The sequence below is a fragment of the Scyliorhinus torazame genome, chromosome 18 (genome assembly GCF_047496885.1).
Source record: "Scyliorhinus torazame isolate Kashiwa2021f chromosome 18, sScyTor2.1, whole genome shotgun sequence".
Classification (NCBI taxonomy): Eukaryota; Metazoa; Chordata; class Chondrichthyes; order Carcharhiniformes; family Scyliorhinidae; genus Scyliorhinus; species Scyliorhinus torazame.
Genome location: NC_092724.1, coordinates 98,275,067 through 98,282,957, shown reverse-complemented (window position 1 = coordinate 98,282,957; position 7,891 = coordinate 98,275,067).

The window sequence follows — 7,891 nt, the reverse complement described above, 5'->3', positions numbered from 1 at the left end:
ATTTGTGCGCCCGCACATGCTTTCGGAGCAAGATGGGTCCTGGGGCTGCCAGCCAGGTCGGAAGTGACGTTCCAGAGGAAGACTTCCTAGGAAGACAAGGAGGCTCTCGTGAGGCATTTGATTAGTTGTGGTACACAGCAGCGACCGGATGGAGTGGAGGGCATCTGGGAGGACTTCCTGCCAACGGGAAACTGGGAGACTTCTGGACCGTAGGGCCAGTAGGACGGTCTTCCAGACCGTACCGTTCTCCCTCTCTACCTGACCGTTTCCCCGGAGGTTGTAACTGGTCGTCCTGCTTGAGGCAATGCCCTTGCTGAGCAGGAATTGACGCAGTTCATCGCTCATGAAGGAGGACCCCCTATCGCTATGGATGTATGCGGGGAAACCGAACAGTGTAAAGATGGTGCAGAGGGCTTTAATGACCGTGGCCCCGGTCATGTCGGGACAGGGGGTGCGAAAGGGAAACGGGGGTATTCGTCCACCACGTTTAGGAAGTACGTGTTGCGGTCGGTGGAGGGGAGGGGGCCGTTGAAATCCAGACTGAGGCGCTCAAAGGGTCGGGAAGCCTTTATCAGGTGCGCTCTATCTGGCCTGAAAAAGTGCGGCTTGCACTCTGCGCAGATTTGGCAGTTCCTGGTGGCTGTTCGGACCTCCTCAACAGAGTAGGGGAGGTTGCGGGTCTTCACAAAGTGGTAGAAATGAGTGACCCCCGGGTGGCAGAGGTCCTCGTGGAGGGATTGGAGGTGGTCTACTTGTGCGTTGGCACATGTGCCGTGGGATAGGGCATCGGATGGCTCGTTCAGCTTTCCGGGACGGTACAAGATCTCATAGTTATAGGTGGAGAGTTCGATCCTCCACCTCAAGATCTTGTCGTTCTTGATTTTGCCCCGCTGTGCATTATCGAACATAAAAGCTACCGACCGTTGGTCAGTGAGGAAAGTGAATCTCCTGCCGGCCAGGCAATGTCTCCAATGTCGCACAGCTTCCACTATGGCTTGGGCTTCCTTTTCCACTGAGGAGTGGCGGATTTCTGAAGCGTGGAGGGTCCGGGAGAAAAAGGCCACGGGTCTGCCTGCTTGGTTGAGAGTGGCCGCCAGAGCTACGTCGGATGCGTCGCTCTCGACATGGAAGGGGAGGGACTTGTCGATTGCGTGCATCGTGGCCTTTGCGATATCCGCTTTGATGCGGCTGAAGGCCTGGCGGGCCTCTGTCGACAGGGGGAAGGTAGTGGACTGAATTAACGGGCGGGCCTTGTCCGCGTAGTGGGGGACCCACTGGGCGTAATAAGAGAAGAAGCCCAAGCAGCGTTTCAGGGCTTTGGAGCAGTGGGGGAGGGGGAATTCCATAATGGGGCGCATGCGTTCAGGGTCGGGGCCTATCACTCCATTATGCACCACGTAGCCAAGGATGGCTAGACGGTCGGTGCTAAACATGCATTTTTCCTCGTTATAGGTGAGGTTCAGTGCGTTAGCGGTCTGGAAGAATTTGCGGAGGTTGGCGTTGTGGTCCTGCTGGTCATGGCCGCAGATGGTTACATTGTCGAGGTATGGGAATGTGGCCCGCAAACCGTGCTGGTCAACCATTCGGTCCATCTCCCATTGGAAGACCGAGACTCCGTTAGTGACGCCAAATGGGACCCTTAAAGAGTGGTAGAGCCGCCCGTCTGCCTCGAAGGCCGTGTACTTGCGGTCGCTCGGGCGGATGGGGAGCTGATGGTATGCGGACTTAAGGTCCACGGTGGAAAAGACCTTGTATTGTGCAATCCGATTGACCATGTCGGATATGCGGGGGAGAGGGTACGCATCTAGCTGCGTGTACCTATTGATGGTTTGACTATAGTCTACGACCATCCTCTGCTTCTCCCCGGTCTTTACAACTACCACCTGGGCTCTCCAGGGACTATTGCTGGCCTGGATTATGCCTTCCTTCAGCAGCCGCTGGACTTCAGACCGGATAAACGTTCGGTCCTGGGCGCTGTACCGTCTGCTCCTAGTGACGATGGGTTTGCAATCCGGGGTGAGGTTCGCAAACAAGGAAGGCGGTTCAACCTTGAGGGTTGCGAGGCTGCAGATAGTGAGTGGGGGTATAGGGCCGCCAAATTGGAACGTTAAGCTCTGGAGGTTACATTGGAAATCTAACCCGAGGAGAGTGGGATCGCAGAGGTGGGAGAGGACATAAAGCCGATAATTCTTAAACTCTCTCCCTTGCACTGTTAGGTTTGCGATGCAGAACCCTTTGATTTCTACGGAATGGGATCCCGCTGCCAGGAAAACCTTTTGGGTACTCAGATGGATTGAAAGAAAAAAGCGTCTTACCGTATCCGGATGGATAAAACTTTCCATGCTCCCAGAGTCAATCAGGCATGGCGTTTCATACCCGTTAACCAGCACCGTCGTTGTTGCCGTTTGGAGCGTCAGGGGCCGCGACTGGTCCAGGGTCACCGAAGCCAGTCGTGGTTGCTGCATCGGGGCGTTTTCTTCAGACCCCGTGGAGCTGTCCATGCTGGGGTTCTTGGCTATCAGCTAAGACTGCGGCATCCATGGATCGCACGCGGTCAGGGGCGGACAAAATGGCCACGCCCATGGATCGCACGTGTCCGGAGGGTCACAAGTTGGCGGCGCCCATCCTCCCCGCGTGGAGTCCGGGACCCAAAATGGCGGTGCCCGTTGGCCGCACATGGATCGTTGGGGGGTTGAGTCTGCTGTCCCCATTCTCCCCCGGAGATTGCGGCGACCCCCCGGGACTGGCACACCGCCGAATAGTGCCCCTTCTTGTCGCATCTTTTACAGATGGCCGAACGGGCCGGGCAGCGCTGCCGGGGGTGTTTTGACTGCCCGCAAAAATAGCAGCGGGGCCCCCCCGGGTGGTCTGGTGCTCTGGCCGTGCAGGCTTGGGGGGTGCCGGGGAGTCGGTCGCAGCGGGGTCCACGGAGACCAAGGGGCTGCCGCATGGTCGGGGCCGTAAGCGCGGGCATTTTGTGAGGCCACATCGAGGGAGGCCGCAAAGGCCCGCACCTCCGTGAGCCCTAGTGAGTCTCACTCCAGCAGTCGCTGGCGTATTTGGGATGAGGTCATACCTGCCACAAAAGCATCCCTGATTAGGAGCTCCGTATGTTCGTTTGCGCTCACCGATGGGCAGTTGCAGTTCCTTCCCAATATTAGCAGCGTGCTGTAGAACCCGTCCAGCGATTCTCCGGGGATTTGCCGTCTCATCGCGAGTTGGTGGCGTGCGTAGACTTGGTTTACGAGCCGAATGTAGACTCCTTTCAGCATGGTGAACGCCGTCGGGAAATCCTCCGTGTCGTCGATGAGCGTGTAGATCTCCGGGCTCACCCTGGAATGCAGGACCTGCATTTTCTGGTGTTCTGTGATCCGGCCGGGGGCCGTTCGGAGGTATCCCTCGAAGCACGCTAGCCAGTGTTTAAATACGGCCGCTGAGTTTGCTGCATGGGGGCTGATTCGCAGACAATCCGGGGCGATCCGGAGCTCCATAGTCTTTTTAAGTCTGCTTAATAAATTGTAGCACAATCAATCACTCTTGAGACGAGAAGAGATGAAGTCAATCGAAGGCTTTATTAAGCAGACTTGTTCCCCAGCAGCTCAGTTACAGAATGCGGCCGCTGGGAGAACCAGGATTCTTATACTCTTCCTTACTGGGTGGAGCCAGCAGGCGGCAGGTCCAATCAGGACCCAGTGTCTGTCTACCAATAGCCTCTCGGCATCACAGGTACAGTACTACCCCTAATACATACCACCACTTCTCATGGCAGCATTACCTCAGCAAGGCCACTTCATTTTTGTTTCACTCCTCCTTCCTCTCTTCTTCGGTCATGCTGCACTCCCTCCATATGCTAGTTACACCCCAGTCCAAATGTGATTTACGATGTCCTGGATTTTGATGGAACCTGCACCATGTTTGTTGTATGTTTGTTCGTTTAATGTGCATGTTAAATGTTGTTTGTGAATTTAAAAGTTTTCATGGCCCCACGCCACCACTCTTTTAACGCCCACTGGCTGTTCAAGGTATAAGTTTGTCCCAGACAATAGTTCAGAGGAACTAGTCTGTCGGCATACAACAATCATAACTACTCTCCTGATTCGAAGGTAATCACGAGAGGCAGCCCCCACGACGACCACGGCATTGGTCTCCGCCCTGCCTGAGGACCCCCCCTCTGGTCAGCTATGCTCGGGTAGAGAACACACGGCATTGGTCGCCGTCCTACCCGGGGATTCCATCCAATTCCTACCCGTACGCCCATACGCACCTCATTTCGACACTTTTGGTTCAAAAAGTTTTGTTTTGTTTTCAGGTGACCCTTAGGTTGCCATCCCTATGCTATTTACATCCTCAAACATTTGGATGGTAAATCACACAGCCTGCGAGACGGCTCGCACTGTTTCAGTATTTTTAAGTGTGTCTTGTCCTCAATATTCGGTTTTTTAAAAAATGAGGGAGTCACACATGGTGACAAATTGTAAAGGGAGAATTGGCACTGAAGGACAGACATACTAATAGACGAGATATTAAACCAAGATAGTAACAGACACTATGCTTGATCCCACAGAAGCTCCAGGAAAAGAGACAAACAGAAGAGAAGAGAAGAGAAAGAAAAAGAACCATGAGGACATCCTCCATGTTGCTCATCACCCTAATGAACATTTGGTTGTGTGCGAACGCGAACCCCCTGACCCCAAGCCCCCCCAGCCGTTAATGATTCACTTCCCCATAGTACCCAGAGCCCAGTCACAAGCGACACCACACCATCTTGGTGTGACAGGTTTATAACCTGGTCCTCCCTGTCCTACTTGATAGAATCCCTATTGGTATTGGCGATACTCTGCTGCATCGTGCAGACTATGCGTCAGAGAAAATGGAGAAGGAGAGCCTACCGCGCTCGCACCCCGGTATATAGGATAAGATCCCCTATTTTTGGTTATGACCAGACCCCCGACCCCCGCGATCGATAATAAAGAACATTCGTTTGCGTTCCTTTTGTGAAATAAGAAATGTGTTTCATGAGCAATCGTACTATCGTGAGCTTGACTGCCAAGCCAGGAAAAATGTGAATAATGCTGCTATGATTTTGTTTGTATCATTAAGGAAGTTAGTATGATTGAATATTTGAGTGAAGTGTAGTTTAATGAGGACAGTTAGAGGTACCATTTTTCTTATTTTGTAATCCATGTCCCTGTTTCGACATAGCGCCACTTAGAATGTTAGTTAAAATTTTTCTTCCATAGTTATGGTCAGTGTAGAGGCCATAGAAGAGTGCTCGCCGGGTCAGGGAATGAAGACAACGCAGTTATGTGATCCTTCACGCTTCGCGTTAGGATCACAAGGAGGGTGTGTAGCCACCTGAGTTGGCCACTTCCTGACTTAAAATGGAGAAGCGCAAAGGCTGAAGGGAAATTCAGCCAACACAGGCAAAAACTAGCAGGTGCAAGTTTACTGTGTATTAGACACTGCAGAAACCCAGACAGCATCGATACAAGCAGCCATCTGAATAGTAATGTAACAGCCATCGACATAGTAATGAGCGATCCCCGGGAACAATCAAAACATTTTAATGTAAACAAGGCCAGGCCAGACTCCTCGGCGCCAGCAGGAGCCAACACAAAAGACGTTAACGGACACTTAAAGACCGCCCAACAATAAGGGAACAGCTCCAGTATTGGAGAAATCGAACCAAGTGATTGGAACGAAGTCCAATCACTTGAAACCAGGTAGGGGGTCCGCCCCGAAGGGCGGGAAGCCCCTGGGGCTATAAAGTAAAGCCCCCAAGTTCAAATCGTCCTCTTGACAGGGTCACTCAGCAACGTGAAGCAACCCCTGAGAGTGAACTGTCCGGCGGCCTCCAAGCAAGTAAGTCTCAAGTCAACGCTCGCTACGAGATAGGCACTTCTAGCTACCAGTCCATACCAGCTTTTGAATCCTGCAGACTCAGAACCCGAACAAAAGGCCATTTGTTCCCCTGACCTCGTGGGCCAGTCTGAAGCTAAGTATAGGCCGGTTAGTGATAGAAATAGCCTAGAAAGTAGAGTTTATGCATGAGTAGCGATTTACTGTGTATAATAAATGTGTATTGATTTGAATCTTACTAATTGGTGTGTTGAGTTATTGATCACTACTTGAACTTGAACCTCATGGCGGTATCATAAAAATACCTGGCAACTCTAGAGCAAAGGTTATAAAACAGAGCCAATTGAACCAACCAAAAGTTAGCAACACTGCCTCCACCTCTCCCTGCCAAATTTGGAAATATCAAGTCCAAACGAGTTCTGAGGCTGAGGCCCATAAGCAATTCAGCCGGCGTGATCTTTGTGGTGGCGTGGGTGGGGATTGTGCTGTGGGACAAAAGGCCGATGGCACAAGGGTCAGCCCGATTGCTTCCTCATGGCATTTTTAAAAATCTGTATGGCCATTTCCACCAACCCGTTGAATGCAGGGTCATATGAGACCATCCTGGTATGCCGACTTCCGTTTGTCTGAACCAAGTGTTGAAAATAGTCCCCAGTAAAAAGGGTGCCATTATTGAACACAATGGCTTCTGGTAGGCCTTGTATGGAGAATATCTCGTGTGAGACATCCAAAGTAGCCGCCGATGTCTTGGCTCCCATCTCTTGTATGGATAGCCTTTGGAATGAGTGTCGACCAAGACAAGAACATCCTGCCCAAGAAAGAGTCTGCATAGTCGATATGGACTCTGGCCCCTGGGCTCCCCGGCCACTCCAAGGGTTGGAGATTGGCCAAAGGAGTTGAGTCTGGCATGGAGTGCATTGTCGTACCATTTCATCAATAGTCTTATCAATTCCTGGCCACCATATATAACTTCAAGACAACACCTTCTTCTTTGTTTGACCCGGATGTGAGCTGTGTATTTCTTGTAAGAGGATTCCCTCGCTGGGGGGTGGAACGATGACTCGAGTGCCTCAAAGTATCACACCATCCTCGCAGGTTAATTCATCCCTGCGGGTTCAGCTGGGGTACTGGCAGGGAGTCAACTCAATGGCTCTGCATTGGAGGTTTGGGTGCCTGGCCTGTGTTGGAAAGTGCAGTTGTAAGCTCAGCATCAAGGCCCAACATTACACCCTGGTGGAGGCATTTGGGGGTATTCATTGTCCTCTCACAATAGCAGTTTATGGTTGGTTATTATTACGATTTTAACAGCATAGTTGTTGGCTCGTCCCTCCTTTTCGACTTGGGCGTAATTTTGGTTAGCTTCTGAGAGAGTCCTTGAGGCAAAGGCAATTGGTCGTTATGATCAGTTCTCCATCTTATGGGATAGAATTGCCCCTATCCTGCGTTGCATGTGAGAACAATTGGTTTCCACGGGTCAAAATGAATTAAAAGGTTCGAAGATTGCAGAGCTTTTTTTACCAAGCCAAAAGTTCCCTCTTGCTTGTCCTTCCATTGTCAACATTGTTTCGTTAGCAACTTGGCAACATGGTGGCAAAGTGGTTGTCAGTACTGCCTTACAGCACCAGTGACCCGGGTTCAATTCCAGCCTTGGGACACTGTGTAGAGTTTGCACTTTCTCCCATGTCTGCGTGGGGTTCCTCTGGGTGCCCCAGTTTCCTCCCACAGTCTAAAGATGTGCAGGATAGGTGAATTGGCCATGCTAGGTTGCCCCTTAGTGTCCAGGGATGTGCAGGTTAGTTTATGGGTATAGGGTGGGGTGGGCGGGGAGTGGACCAGGGTAAAGTGCTCTTTTGAGGGTGCAGACTCAATGGGCCGAATAGCCTCCTTCTGCACTGCCGGGATGCTATGATTCTGTGAACTGGTGTAGTGGCGCCAATGCCATGGCCAGGTTTGGAATGAACCTGGCATAATAGTTCACCATTCCCAGTATTTTAATTCACTGTAACCTGTCCCTTCACATCTGGCTTGGTCT